We start from the raw sequence: 16,423 nt of genomic DNA on the forward strand, positions 1-16,423 counted from the left end.
TTTTTTTGTTGTGGCTGGGTTTTTGTTGTTGTTGTTTTTGTTTGTTTGTTTGTTTGTTTGATAGAGAAGGATGACTTACAACAGTGCTCCTGAACTAAATAAAAATGACTCAAGTAATATAGGGGATGGATACGTACATGTCCAACTCCAAAACAAGTGAATCAGACTCTAGGATTAGGACCTGGAAACCTCACTTTTAATTATTATTGTAGGCAATTCCCATTGACCTATAACGTGATCAGGACCACTCTGACCAAAATAGGTGAGGATGGACAAGGCTGAAAACAAAGAGGCATAATGTCTACTGGTTCAAATACAGTAGACATTATCTCTCACCTACATACCAGTGTGAAGCTCTCTCCTGAAGGATATGGGCTTCTCTGTCTTGTGTCTCTATCATTTCTTAGCCTCTACAATAGATGGAAGAGTAGCTTTGGCCTAGAAATGTCACATATCACTCTTCTCACAGTCCAACAGAAAGGATTCAGTCACCTCTAACTACAAGGGAAGTAAGGACATGAAAATAAAATGCATATCAAGGAAAAGGGGAAAACAGACTTATGTTGACTAGCTAGCACCCTCTCCTAGAATGGCAGCAGAGGCCTCAGAAAAATTCTCTCTCAACTGACTAAGATGACCCTCAATGTTATCTACTTGGGGGACTCACTGTACCCAGAAGGAAAAGCTTACCTAGACTCTCATAAGCCCCTAAGGAGAACCCACTGCAAACAATGAGCTTAGGTTTTGGTTTTCATGTCATGGGCTGGAAGTTAGACTTTAATGTACTTTGCTAGACAGCAACTTAGTCATTCTTTCACTATTGAAATGTCTTCAATGTGTTGATGTCTACATTCAACCACGGATGGACATCTGAGAACATAATCCCAACTATAGCAGTTTTTTTAAAACTCACTTTTAAATCCATAAATCACCAGAGAGCCCCATATAAACCTAGTCCAGGACTTTTCCAAACAGAACACTTCCCAGATGCTTTCTATACACCAACACAACAGACAGAAACCACAGGAGTAGTCAACATGACCAGTCTATGTGGGCATGGTCACTTGGTTCCATAGAAAGTTCGGAAGCTTCATTTTGGAAAAGAATAAAATGAGGCACATTTACCTTTGCATCATCTTTCATCTCAAATGGGTTTGTTGGAAAGCAAAATAGAAAATGGAAAATGTTATTTTGGATATTTAGTGTAAAAATGACAACCTACAAACCTTGCACATCTATCATTTAATTATATTTAATTTAGCGGCATTTAGAATAAATGGTTTTACTAGTTCCTAGTGTGAATTCTCTAGGTTATTTTCCAAATATCAGCTAAAGCTTTCTTTAAGTTAATCTACCATAGGGGATTTAAATTAAAAAGTACATTAAAATAAAAACTGTATTTCTAACTATAGCTGGTCTAAGGTCAAATCTTCGCTTCATCCAAAACAAACAATTTTCTCCAACAATTTAACAAATAAATTAAATTGAAAATAGCCCAAGAACAGACAGCAGAGAATATATGGGGGGTCCACATACAGATTAAATATTTATGAATGGAAAACACAGCAATGAAGTGTCAAATCTCTTCATAATGCTAGCTTCAGTGTAGTAAAAATGGATTGTATCTAAGTACACATTCAAAAGACATTTACCTATTTTTTCTTTCATAAAGTGTATCCTCTTCTAAAAAGGTGTTTTACAGTTGGGAAATTGACAGAGGAATAAAATGGAAAATTCATACCAAGATTTTGTGTATTTATTCAAATATATTACCCAGCTTTACTTTCCTAAGCATGGAAGAGAGGCACCATGGGGATCAGAAAAATCCCACCCCTGGGGCAAGATTATGGGTATTGTCATGGTAACCTCTCCTCATGCCCCTCATTAAGGACATTGCCCTTGCCCAGCCACTGCCTTCCAGAGCCTCCCTTACCAGAGTTCAGGATCCCCCATGACAGTCTCCTCCCCAGTACCTTGGGCCTGAGACAGTTGTTCGATGTGACAAATTCAACATTGCCACGGAGTCTAACACCTACTTCCCAAATGTGGGGTTGCAGGATAATATTCTTCAATCCAATAGATCACAGTAGAAGTGGCATCATTTAGTTTCCAAGACTTGGCCCCCAGAAACCGTATAGCTTCCACTCTCTTCTTGTTCTAAGGTTGCCACCCTGGAAAGAACACGAGGATAGAAACCAAGGGCAGGAAGAGAGACAGAACTATCCTAACACTCAGTCATATGAGTGAAGCCATCCCAAACCAGCTGCTAAATTAAACTACTTTGGTCCAAAACAGCCACTGTACTCCCATGCTTTGATTCCTATGGGTAAGCCGAAATCATACATGTTATGTTGGTGTTCTGGGCTGGTTGCTAGGTTACAACCAATCACAGCAGCTAGGCTTCAGTCAATCACAGGCATCTCGCCTTTTAAACCATCTTAATGCAGACAAACTTCAGATTGTAACTAATGATTTCTCTATCACATTCTCTCATGTTTTTCGTATGACACTTCCCTGTTCTGAAGACTTAAATGCTGAGTTGACCAGGAGGCTATCTGGAGCTTCCGGGAAGTCTGCGGACAACTGCCGGATTTAAATCGTGTTAAGATTTGCTCTATTAAAACTCTATTAAATTGACTGGCTTATGTTTATTTTAATGAAGCCAGCCTCAAACTGACCCATTAACTAGCTCTAAACGCATAAATGAGTTCAGCCTGCACCATGTGGAGCAGAGGCAAACTGACCCAGCTGAGCCTTGTCCAATGGGTCAATCCCAGGCCCTGAAACACCTAGCCATTCCTATTTGATGACACTCTAGTAAGGGATCCAGTTCACCTCTGCAGCCTGCTGCTTTCCAACACTGAATTGAAGCTATAGGGGAAGCCATGGAGATAGCAGAATGACGGCCTCGCAGTAGAGCAAGAAGTTTGCAAACCTGACTGAACTGGGAGGTTCAGCCCTAGATGTGGTGACCTGCTTTTCACTCAACCTGAACAGTGACAGTAGCAGGCAGGGAGCTGGGCTCAGGCTCCCAGGATTTCAGAGACTGAACTACTTGAACGATAACGAACAAAGCAGGTTGAGCTGTGTAGAAAGCCTGAATCTTCTGGCTTAAGAGTCAGCAAATATTCCTAGATAACCACCGAACAACTAACTACTATGATCTCTTTTCTCTGAGTTCTGCCCTGGAGAGTGCCATAGTTACTCCAATCTAGTACTCCATCGCAACCCATCGGAGAAAAGAACCATACAATCACTTGCCTCGTACAAACCTACGATATTTCAGGAGATAACTTCTACCTCCCAATCCAGTACACCAAGAACAAATATCAGTTACTCAACAAAGAAAATCAATAAAAGTGAAGGCTTAGGGTCCCTTCTGGAGACCTCAATAAATATGCCAGGCACACATGTCTCCAAATGTCAGGGTTGGCAGAACTGGGGGAGTGGATAGCAATGCAAAGACCCTATTCAGAATGCCTCTTTCTCCCTCTTTCTCAAGGAGGAAACAAATACATAAACAAAAAGATAGGACATTAACATTTATTTTAATTAGTATTATTAATATTAGCATATATTATAATATAGTAAAGTTTGACTTATATGTTATAAAGTTCTGTATATGTGTGTATATATGCATATATATGTTGTTATATACACGTATGTATAACTCAGCTGTTTCATTTTGGTTGATATTACTCTACTTAGCCATCTTTCAAAGCCTTTTCTATGAGGGCTGGCCTACAAATGCCAAGCTTCCAACCCATCTTTCTTGTTTTATCTATCCTCCAATATGCTACCTATAATTTTCAGTTCAAGTCCTCAATTCATTGAAAAGATTTTTGTACAACTTTTCCCAGATGAATTAGCAGCCTAGGCTTAGATATTTGCAATTTCTCCCCATTCTTTTAGAGCTTTCTCTCTAGACCATCAACTTTTCTCTCTCATCATTATGGTTAAGCCTCTATCATCCTAAAATATTCCTCCTTCAGTCCGTTTTTCTCTTCCCAACCCTGCCTTTTCTCTGGTTAACAATTAGCTTCTTAAAAGTCGTCTCCACATTTCTGTTTCCTTACCAATCTCTCTTCAACTAGCACTTACAGAAACATACTTTCTAGAGACCAGCAGATGGTGTAATGGTTATGTCACTAGATTCCCATGTAGTCTACCATGGTTTGAGTCCCAGAGTTGATGACTTAAAACTCACATTAGGCACATGTGTTTGCATGCCCAAAATCCTGAGAGGAGAATGGATTGTGGCATGGCCATCCCTGCTGGGGAATGATTTCTCAATTTCTGTCTCTGTGCCTCTCTCTTTCTCTCTGGAGAGCACATACATCCTATATCAAAAATATCACTCAAAAAAAGAAGAGAGGAGAGAGGAGAAAAGAAAATAGGAAAAAGAGAAAAGAATGAAAAGAAAAGAAGAGAAAAGAAAAGAAACATACTTTCTAATGAATAACAAAGGTTACCACTGGTAAGATAAGTTACATCAATTCAAATGTCAATGAATTTGTGGGCCTAAGAAATGTTTTGGAGAAGGAAAACTTTTGCCTCATCTAGATCACAGCTAAAATATCAACAATAAGAATATCTGTTACTTCATATGGATGGATAAAGTTTGAGACAAGTGAAAGTAAATTTATTTCAACAACAATAAATTTGAGTTCAAATCCTAGCTATGCTCCTATTGGCAGCATCACTTCTCTTTACTACAATTCTGTAATGTGCATAAAGAAAAGAGGAATTGACCATCCAGGAAAGCTGCTTTAGTGATAAAATGAGAAAATAAATTAAATCAGCAAACTCTAGACGTAAATATGAAGGCATTTGTTAATTGTTGACATTAGCTGTTGATCTGATATGAATCCAGGGAGAAGCAGTGAATTTCACATAGAAAATTTAATTCATCTGGAGAGACAGGTGAGAGACATTTCCATCAGCTGTTAATTTTAAGTATAGAAATACAACTTCAATTTGAGCAAAGCGGTAGATTTGCTAGGGCTTCTACTTGAGAAATCCAAGAAGAATAGCTCTCTTTCTCTGTCCATCTCTTAAAATTGGCATTTCTTAGTTTGAGTCCTTTCTCAGGTGGGCTCCAGTTGCTGCAAGCTATTAGGCCCCTCAGGTTAGGGCCCCTCAAAAATGAGAGAGTACCTGTCCTGCTGTAGCCATCCTACTAACCTTAGACTTTACCTCTCACTCAGATGAGTATAAGCCCAGTTAGGCAAAACAGTGCCCAATCTATGGAGGTGAGCTAATCTGATTGGTCAGTTTATGGGAGGGAAGGCAGAGTCATTGGCTTTAGAGTTTGTCAGTATCACATGGCTGTAGAAAACATACCAAGTGTCCACTTAACCATGTTGTCTGCCTTCTGTGACTCTAGTGAGCATACCCATTATATACAACCCATGGTAAAGAATCAGGGTGACACCTACGATTTTTAGCTGCCTGACTTTCCTTTCTCATTTCATGCTATGACAGAGAGGGTGTGTAGAATCACAGATAATCATGAGAAAACTTTAAATCTGGTTGAGTTGAACAAAAATGGGGAGAAAGAGCATTCAGTGACTTCTGATCAGATCAAAATTATTTTCATGAGACACAACTATTTTAAAGAAACAGTCCTCTCGCCCAGGGCCTCTGCATTTCCACAGCTCAGGCTTCGCCTTGGCTCAAGTACCAGATAGCTTCAGTGTAGAGAGGAGATCCAGCCTTCCCTCCACAGTCACTTGGAGAGTCTCCTTAGCTCTTCTTCCAGTCCTGCCATGAACCTAGTATAGTCAGTAGAATTTGAGGGGAGCCTTCCAGAGTCAGACATAGGTATGCCTGTCTTCTTGGACAAACCAAGCCCACAAAAGGTGATATAGTGTGTCCTGGTGCTGCTTCTGACCCCAAGAGTGTCTCCTCCTTTAGATAAGAGTGGGGACAACCAGCTTCTAACAAGGCTGCTTGTCATGTGGGCATTGCACCCAGAATCTCTCCTTTATTGTCATCCAGTAGGATCACTTACCTCCTGTACAGACAATGCAACTCGCTTTTAGATGAAGTCCTTCTAACCAGTAAGCTCCTCTATCACTGAGAGGACAACCCCAAATCCCATTTTTTTTGGCTTATTATTTTAGGACAACCTAAAACCCCATTATTTTTTGAAACTGTGATTCATCAAAATAAAGTAAAAGTATTAAAAACTTAACACATTAAAAAAATATCTGTATTCATCATGACCAACAAATATCATCTTATATAGCTAAGCAATGCTTAATTTTAACCTAATTTTTTTGGCTAAATATGAAAGTTAAGGCCTTTTTGAAGATCAAATATGAAGACAGCTCTCATATTCATTTCTCATAAGTACAAAGAAAGCTGGTCAGGCCTCCAAGTCTTACCCCTAAATACCTATCTAGACAGAGGGGTACAAGCTGTCTTAAAAACATGATGCTACCAAAGATAGTTGGTGAAAAAATGACAGGTATTTAAAAGGTACCATGTAAGCACAGAGAACCCCACATCTCAGGGAAGGATTAGGGTAAACTCAGCCCCTGGGCCTAAGACAAGCTGCCAAGAGGTGCAGCAGGAGATGGCTGAGTGGTCGCCGTGGTCAAGCAGCATCTTGTAATTCCATTAGAGTGTTAGATTCAAATGCAGAATTAGCTGTTGCCTACGCAGAATTATGTTAAACACGGGCCAGACTGAAAATCAATATTCTGCTTAAGTAACTGGCCCTCCAGTAATTTAATGAAGCTAAATTGCATTACACCGCAGCAAGGTGGAAGGGGACCATTCTGTCTCAACCCTTCCATTACACAGGGACTGTACCGCGCTGTGCCTAAAGAGAAATTAAACACATACTCATTTTTTTTCCTGAAGTTGAAACTATGCTTTTTACACTAGATTACTTGTCCGCTTCCTTAATTTAAAACTAGAGTAAATAATTTGCAGTCCCATAATTAGGAAAGAACTAGAGACTCATAATGAAAGAGTGATTGCGGGTGGAATATTGGAAAATAATGCCTTTCTTAAATTCACAAGAAAAAAATCTTGGGTGGGGGCAGTGAATAGGAAAGGAGGGAGTCATTAGTTGTAGCATATATGTATTTATAAACATATATATTTACTAAAATTTAAATGTAAAGACTTCAAGCCCACATTGTAATTAATCAGGGTCACAATTCAAATAAGAACTATGAAACAAATGTGAAGATAATTTTTTTTAAATGTTACATAGAAATATATGTAAAATAAGAATTTTTCAAAGTATAAATTTTTTGGAGAGTTTTTTTTTTTTTGCTATAGGGTGCATGCGCTCGCCAGACAGACAGAGAGAGAGAGACAGAAAGCAAGAAATCACCTCCAGGGAGGATGGCCATGCCGCAATCCCTTCTCCTCCATTCTCCTCTCAGGATCTTGGGCATACACACACACACACGCACTCAGCATGAGTTTAAGCTGCCAGGTCCAGGACTCGAAACGCGGTCAACTATGTGGGAATCCAGTGACATAGCTATTATGCTAATTGCTGGTCCCTCAAAGTGTAACTTTAATGTATTTGTCTTTTATGTATTTTATAGCTTGCTTCATGGTTGCTTTTCTTCTTTCTTTTGGTCTTGGTGTGTGTGTGTGAGAGTATAAATGTGTATGTGTGTCCTTTAAGTGTGTGCATGTGTGTGTGTATAACCTATATGTAAACTATAGGTGTATAGCAAACTATAAGTTTGTAAGCATACATAAGCCATGAGAGCATAGCAGACTATAAATTTGCTAAGCCGCGAATCTTTCAGTGTAATACCTCAAGAGGGCATCTTCTCATTTAAGATTCCGCCACAAAAATTTCAAGCTCTCCACACAGTCGGGATGTACTCATTATGACACTCTAACCACAGAAGTTTGTGCTAAAGATGATTGACAATAGAAAGGATATGCTGTTACACCATTTCAGAGTTATTGGCAACTCGTTTATTTATTATTCAGCTGCAAACTTCATCCATAAGAAACACTTTAAGACTTATGTCCAAAACTCCAAATTAGAATGACAATTATTGCATGTTACTTAGGATGGAATAATGTGAAAAACAATTTTTTTATAGATGCCAACTTGGATATTCTGAGAACTAATATGACTTATTAACCACATGAGCCACTATCTATGAGAAATTTCACGTGTTTGGATTATATTTGTGTTAAGGTAATTGGCATTTATCCCTTGTTTTCTTTACTCTCCCATTTTTCTTAATCTCTTAGACTGGAATGGACACAGGATATTAGCAAAGAGAGTCAAAATCATAATTATTGTTGAAACACAATATAATCTTGAGTTCCAAACCATTAAGTTTCTGCTTTATTTGGTTTTCCACCAGTGACAAAAGCAATGTCAAGTTCAGCCAGGATGTCTTCTGAAATTCATGACAGTTACAGAATAAAGATTTTTTTATGTTCTCATTTCGAATGTAATTACATCTTAATTTCTTATCTAAATATCTTGGTCATAGAAAAAATAGTCTGAATAATGAAAAGTAATGCTAACCAAGAATTTCTCTCTAGTGAGCTGAAAAATACATTTTGCAACCAATGTTTACTCACTGCCAAGAATAGTAGGGTCTGAATACCAAGCAGGAAGAAACTTTTTTTCAAACTTCTTGTTCTATCTTGGAAACATAGTTTGTGTCATTGGATGATAACATGAGCACACAATTGTTAAGATCAGATTTTCAGTCTGATACCATTACAGCATTTTAGAGAAACCCAAGTTCCACAAATCCCATTATAGAAGACTAAGACTTTTTAACTGGCAACATGAAAAATATCACTTTCACCTTTATTTTTCCACATCCTCAGAAGTGTCTTAATTCTTCAAATAACAACCCTCGCAGCTCAAACTTTACATTTTACTCCTTGATATATCCTTTTTAAGTAGTAGAGCATAAGATTTTGTAAGTAACTGAAGTTCAGAATATTATCTCAATGCAGCTTGGCAATGAAGTAGTTAATGATGTTAACATATAAATGGCAATAATTAGGCTATCCCACTGGGGAAAATGGAAAAATTGTTTGGTAAAACTGAATGATATTGTTTCCCTTTATTCTGCCATAGAATCATAAGGGTGATGGTGCATTCTTAATAGCCTTTTTCAAAAGCAAAAGAGATGGAAGCAATTTAGTGGAAACAAAAAGAAGGAAAGAAATCTTTGCTTAATTCTTTACTTCTGTAGGTTTTTCAAGTGAGAACCTTTGTAACTCTACTAACTTATACCAGTTGACCATGAGACCAATTTTGCAAATTGTATTATGAAACATGAGCCTGTACACCAAGTCTTAGAAGAAAATGAATGATTCATAAACACTCAAAAATAAATGTCTGGGGGCAGGCAGGTGGCATGGAGATTAAGGGTGTTGGACTCTCACATGGCTGACTGTGGTTCGAGTCCCAGACCTGGAGGCTTGCTTTCTCACTTGCTCTCGCTCTCTTTCTCCTCAAATTGGAATAAATAAATAAATAAAGTTGAATAAGATAATTCTTAAAAAAAATTTAAAAATAAATGTCTGATGCCATGACTACTAAAAATATTTGAAATAAAACAACAAATATTATTTTCAAATATCTGATATTTTTGAGAGGTAAGAAAAGAGAAGAAATTCTCCACACTGACTATGAGCCTTGCTTTCTACCAGGCTGTTGGTGAGCGTGAATCAGGCAAATTCTTTTGGGAAGCAATGCTTCCACATCCCTTGCTTCAGAAATTCTCCTTTTTGAAATCTATCCCAATTAAAAAGTAAGGAACAAGCTTTCTACATAAAGCATTTCGAGAGTGGGTTGTATTGAATAGCAAAGAATAAACCCCACAATACCCAATGATAATCAATTTAATAAATTAAGACAAATCCATGTGAAGGAGGATTTGCTATTTATAAAGAATGTTCACAAAGATTTTTTTATGCAAAGCAAGGAAAGGATTATGCAAAAATAGTAACTGAAAAAAGCATAAGAAATTTTAAGTACAGAACAGTATCAATATATTAAAAGTATAGCTAAAAAACAAAACGTTAACAAGAAAGGGTGAGTTTATAGCCAATTGAAATTTTTTTTAAATAAAATTCTGCTTTTTTAAAAAATTCTAAGATCAACATGTACTACCATTATATTATTTTTAAAGCCATTTTTAATGTCAACAGAGAAAGAAAAAGTTCCATCAGCACTGATAGTGTTATACTCGCAGCAAACACTATCCATTTATTTCACTAACAGCGTATAAATCAGAGGGCACTGGACTGAAAAAGGTTCCCTTAGTTTAACTGTCTTCTGTTCCTGGTGAGGAAACTACAACACAAACTGAAGTGAAGCTTGTGCTTTCTGGTGGTCACTTCAATCTAAGCATTAGCTGGACTCTGGAACACTTGCCCAATCCCAGGGAAGAATGAGGAAGAAAAATGCTCCTTCTGGCTGCTCTGGATCCTGATGTATCTATCTTATCATCAAATAACAGTGCAAGAGACACTAAAGCTCAGAATTCTCCTTCCTCCTCTGAGTCACTCTTCCTGCATTTCATGCAAGAAACTCCTATGACAGTACCCAAACTTCAGCATTCACCAGATTTGTAACCTTTACACAGTACAAACATTGGCAGTTTTTCAGCCCAAATCAGCTTAACTGCTGGTATGAGACAAACAGAGATGAAATAAACTTAGACCTGTCCTCCACTAGCTCCCAACTTGCGGGGACATAGCAGGGAAATAAATAACCCTCCACCTCCTACCTCTTCCCCGTCCTAATGCAGTGGGTAGTGAATTCTGGTGAGGCTGGACAGGTGTGGGCTGTGGGGACTCTACCTCCTGTCATGTAGTAGAAAAGCACTTAAGAGAACAGAACACATCGGGAACCAGCAGTTAGCGTAATGGCTATGTCGCTGGACTCCCACGTAGTCGACCACGATTCGCGTCCTGGACCTGGTGGCTTAAAACTTGGGCGCGTTTGCGTGCGTGCCCAGGATCCTGAGAGGAGAATGGAGGAGAAGGGATTGCGGCGTGACCACATCCCCCCTGGGGGGTGATTTCTCGCTTTCTGTCTCTATGTCTCTCTCTCTCTCTCTCTCTCTGACTCTGGCGAGCGCGGCGAAAACCTCTCCAAAAAAAAAAAAAGAGAGAGAACAGAATACATTAATTGGAGAGCAATTTCTGCCATTTACGAATTCTGTGTCCATGAACAAGTCACCAGGAATCTCAATTTCCATAGCAAAAAATAATAAATGTCTCTTGATGAAGTTTTTGGATGAAAGGCACCTCCCGGGAAGGGCGTTAGAGAAAAAGAGAGGAGGGTCCAGGAGGTGGTCATGGCTCATACCACATGAGACTCCCTTCGGTTTTTGTTGGGGGTTGCAACCTTCAGGGAAACCTGCTGCATTTTTACATATAGAACTTGGGGCTCTGTTTTACAATTTATGCTACAGAGTTCATGTACTATCGCATTTCACGTTCTATCAAATTTCATAGAGTTAACAAAAAATGTTTTTGGACATCTGGATGTTATGTTGTAAAGTGTGCGGGTCATGGGCACGTTATAACCTGGGGGCAGGGAGGGGCCACATCTCCTCCTCTTCCCCACCCCTCACCTCCTCTTGGGTACAGGCCATGGGGCTGCTGTGGATTCGCGCACAGAAACTACTTCATAAAGTATGCAGCGCTACACCAATTTGAGGGTGTGTGGAGTCCCGTGCTTGAACAATGTAGCATACATATGCAGGCCACTCTGTTTTAACAAAGGGAATGCCTTACAGATCTCATAGTAACAGGCACTTAAAACATATATGTATATATGTGGGAACATACGAATGCATATCTCATTGTTCATTTGATAATACAGTAAATGATCACCTCCTGGGATATTTTTCATCAAAATTCTAGCTTTGATAAAAGGCATTTTGCACAAAGACCTTGCCAGGCTGATGATTTTATCGCGTTCTTTGTGGTCACATTCACATCAACCGTTTCCACAGCATTCACTTCCCCAGTCCCTTTCCAACACCCCTTCCTTACCATCCAATTTCTCACTGAGGGTGGCTGTCAGGGCAGAATGCTGGACCGCCGTTGAGCCAGCCCAGCTGGATGAATTAACGTCTCTTCAGTAACTCAAACCAGCAATGACTTCATCTCGAAAATTTCCGAGTAGCACAGGTCAGAGCGTGAGTGTGTACAAAAGTAATGGGGTTCCCAGAGAAGTTAAACGGTGGTGGTGAAGTGTAAGCCAAAAACTACAACTGGGATAAGAATTGGGGGGCACATCTGAAAAAATAAAATTTCTAGCAGGTCTTTGGGAACACTGAGAGTTTTCTGGTACAATGGTATTTTTGTCCCATTACAGCTAAGCACACAGACAGATAAACAGAATTGAACTGATAGGTGTCTATCCTGTAAAGGCTTAATGTATTAATACATATTTCACAGAAGCATAAAGAAGGAAAACACAGATTCAAATACATGGTTTACATTTTAAAAATACATATGACTAGTCCTTAAATGAACTAAACCAAAGACCTTTTAATCCTTTTACGTTAGTTAAATAAAATCTATTTTCTAAAGCCAAGGACATTTTCAGTATTTATATGTTAAATAAAATCTATTTTCTAATTAGGAAAGTAACTAATAAGCTTACCTCATTATTAACAGCAAAATAGTTCGTTTCTGCTGACATGGCTTTTAAGGAAATATACTGACACATAAAATGAAAGAAGAATTTCAAGGCACATATGAAAGGAACTGTCCTGAAGCTATTAAATTTTGTGCATAATATGTTATTCAAGGTGATCGAAGGGGGATGATTGTGGAGTCAACCAAAGACAGGTGAAGAAGCACAGACAGCGAAGGGCCCCAGGGAGGACTGGTCCAGAGCAGTCAGGGTGTTTTTGCTTTTGTTTTTTTGTTTTGTTTTATTTTGTTTTGTTTTGTTTTCAGTTTCCTGATGAAAGTATTCATTAGCAATCACTTCCTATTTATGGTTAAGAAAAGAAATGAACTTCTTAATGCCTAATAAACTAGGTGGTGAGACCAGACAAATCCAAGATTCCAACATAGCCGGTGGAGCCAGGGTAATGGGTTCTGTGTGTTCTGATGACAGTACCGCCACTGTCTCTATTGTAAAAGACACCTGTGAGCACACACCAGACTCCTGCTCCTTCTTGCTCTTTCCAGTTCCCCTTACAGGGTGGGCACAGCAGCAGGCTGGCCAGGCTCAGTACTCCACAGGATTGGGTTTTACTGGACTCTTCTGTCTTCCCTGGTTTTCTCCTCGCTTTGCCCCTCAGTTGTTTCAACCAGGAAATAGGTTCCATTAGAGTTGTTCTTCCCATTTTTCTTCTTGTCTATGATAATGAGATAAAGCATGTAAAATAAGATGTGACTTCCAGAGAGAAACATCAGATCCAGTCCTTCGTTCCAGGGTATCCTATATTAGGTTTGTATCACCATCAAATAAATATGAAATCGTTTTAAAACATTGATTCCATTTTTTCATTTGGAAATTCTTTTGACTGGGTTGCCTCCTATCCTTGCTTTGGACCTTGATGGACAAGAAGAGGGAAAACAGTACAATTTTATTTAGCAGATTTTAAAACCTGAAGCACAGTATTTGCATATACTAAATATAGAAAAAGTTGTATTTTGAAATAACAGATTTTGCAAGAATTCTGTATAGGAAAATTAAGAATACTATAGTTTTAATCCATGATAGAGTTGAGGGATTTGTACACCAGGGCATTATTTTAAAGGAAAGAAAGTCAAGAGGTATAGTTTATGTCAATAAACAATGTACTTTTCCAGGCATGACTTGGAAAGAAGTTTCTGTGCCTTTCCACCATACGAAGACTGACAAGTTGAGATCTGCACACCTGCATGTGAGCGTCCTATAAAAACAGTGCTCTCGGAGAGTGCCCTCTGGCTAGCAAGACGAAAGAACATTCACAGAATAGTTACGGTTCCAGTGATGGGCAACCTAGAGCCTGAACATGCCTGCTGGAGGGACTCAGTTGTAACCTTTATCTCACCCCACAGAGCCGACAGGTGCTGAAGCGGGCCCCTGCACCACACAGAGCTGGTAGATGCTGAAGTGGGCCCCCAGCCTTGCAGGTTCCTCAAGAAGCTCAACAGAACTAGAGAGAGAAAACCAAGGAGGTAGGTGCCCTTGGATCTGCCCAAATCCACCAATGCAGGGATCCCTCCAGACAGGGACGATGGAGAGGTCGGAGGTTACTCCTGAACATGGAACTTTCCCAGTCTAGAGACCAAGCAACAAAAGAAAGTAGACTTGAGCTCACCAGGACATTCTTTCCTAAAAAGGCCACCCAGGAGCCTCCAGGGGCTGACAGTTGCCAGTCTGTCACCTTGACAAATCCTAGCCACATGCAAAGCCTAATGGGTCTGACCCTCTGGAAACCCACTCAGTTTGGCAGAACAGGCCGGCCATGGGGCTGGCAAAGGGCATTTAAAAATTAGGACAAACATCTGGTGCCTTTTCAGAACACAAATCTTTATCCTATACTTAATCAAAACCACATTAAAATAATACTTTCTCCTCGACAACTCACTTTGCACATTCCAGCTATCGGTCAGGAAAGGATGCCTGGTCTTGAGCAACATCTCCTAGAAGGATGCCATCTCCCTAAGAGCTGGGCTTATTCCTGTCCCTCCCCCTTTGCTGCCACGCATGGCATGCCAGAGACTGCCAGCACCCCACCTCCCCACTCACAGCATGTTCTCCACCCCATCTCTCTTCAAGCCCTTCTCGGCAGGTCTTCCTATGGTTCCCAGATGCAGAGGGTGGATATCCTGTGGTGGAAGACACCCCACAGGCCTGGAATATGTAGCAGCCCAGCACCAAGGACTCAGATGGCTCCTCTTGCTATGGCCAGGGGTTAAGGCCAGGAAGGGGCAACCCAGCCTTGGAGCCTGGGCTTCCCAGAAAGACCCAGTTCAGGTGTCAGCCCAGTGACAGGGACTATGGCCTCAGGGACAGGCTGCTAGGCCAGGGCAGGCCTCGGCTGCCAGCCGGCTCTGCATGATGCTCAGAGTGGGTGGGTTGGGAAGTGGTTCTCCAGGGAGCAGAGAGGGAAGGAACTAGAAACAACCACTTAACATCTATTTAGAGCCTGGGAGCATTTGTGGAAGCCATCCCCATTACTGTTGAAAAGATGCAAATTTGGTGAAATCATCAGCTGTATGGCTTCAGGCTGTTTCTCGAGTACCCTGATTCCTAACAGGAGTGAAGGTATTAGTGTGAGACACCAGCAAGGCCAAGTTCATGTAGCTCAGAGGTAGCCCCTAACCAAACTCCGCCAAGTGCTTGCAAAAGAAGATTTGTTATCTCAGGAAGACAGTTCATCCAACAAAGCCAAAGATTCCTAACAGGAGTGAAGGTATTAGTGTGAGACACCAGCAAGGCCAAGTTCATGTAGCTCAGAGGTAGCCCCTAACCAAACTCCGCCAAGTGCTTGCAAAAGAAGATTTGTTATCTCAGGAAGACAGTTCATCCAACGAAGCCAAAAAAAAAAAAAAAAAAAGTCCTCAAGGCTGGTTACGGGGGAGCAAAAAAGCTGAGCCCACCGGCACACAGCATAAAGGAGACAGTTGTTTGTGTTCCCTCAATCCCTGCTTCCTTGGCGAAGTGACTCGCATCACTGCAGAATGAAAGGCAATTAAGGCAAAGATATTTTTCCAGCACTGTTTTAAGTTCCACATCAAATATTCTTTCAGACATTCAAGAATACACTTATCTACAAATGAAGGGCATAAGCTAAGCTATTGATTTTTGCATAGTATCTGCTCTTCATGGAAAGCATCTGAGTTACTCCAGCAGTGAGACCTCGCCTTCCATTAGAAAAAGAACCCAATGAATGACTTCATGCAAAAAGATAAACCTTTCGGGTGTGCCTGACCTCTTACCCCCGTTCCAGTTGGCAAAAGTTCGGGGACAAATTAACAAAATGCTTAAGCATGGCAGTAGATTTAACGCAGAAAATTATTCTTCGTGCCTGCACCATAGCAAGGTCTTTTAAGTGATGCAGTTACAATGGACCTAAAATGCCACAGCCTATAAACTAAATATTTCATCAATTTGCTGAGTATAAATTATATCTTAAAACTCCAGCCCTGTAGGATCAAGATATAAAGTGGCCGTTCAGTCAAGTGCTTTGAGCAGGGTGATCCAAGACGTCTATAAAATTTTTTACTGTGTTTTCATGTATAGTGAATTTGAAATAAGTTTAATAGGAAAACAAAAAATGAACAGAGATTACAAGCCGTTACTTGATTCCTTCTTTAATACGCTGGTCCTGCAGGCTTTTTGATGCCTTTTCCTTCTTTCTAAACAACTGAAGAGAGAACTTGGAATTATGAAGATGGTTTTCAGGTCACTGCCACCCGAAATAGTTGATTTGGAATA

At 40.0% G+C, this 16,423-nt stretch overlaps 1 long non-coding RNA gene across 2 annotated transcripts in view; it reads left to right on the top strand.

Moving 5' to 3' along the window:
- LOC102473092 (uncharacterized) overlaps positions 1–15,368 on the top strand; it is a 64,302-nt gene extending 48,934 nt beyond the window's left edge. For both annotated transcript variants that reach the window (XR_334313.1, XR_334314.1), the window contains one exon: positions 13,807–15,368. This is a non-coding gene — a long non-coding RNA (uncharacterized LOC102473092). The remainder of the gene's footprint in view (positions 1–13,806) is intronic.
- Positions 15,369–16,423: the final 1,055 nt, after the last annotated feature.

Source organism: Tupaia chinensis, unplaced genomic scaffold (genome assembly GCF_000334495.1).
Source record: "Tupaia chinensis unplaced genomic scaffold, TupChi_1.0 Scaffold000197_1, whole genome shotgun sequence".
NCBI lineage: Eukaryota > Metazoa > Chordata > Mammalia > Scandentia > Tupaiidae > Tupaia > Tupaia belangeri.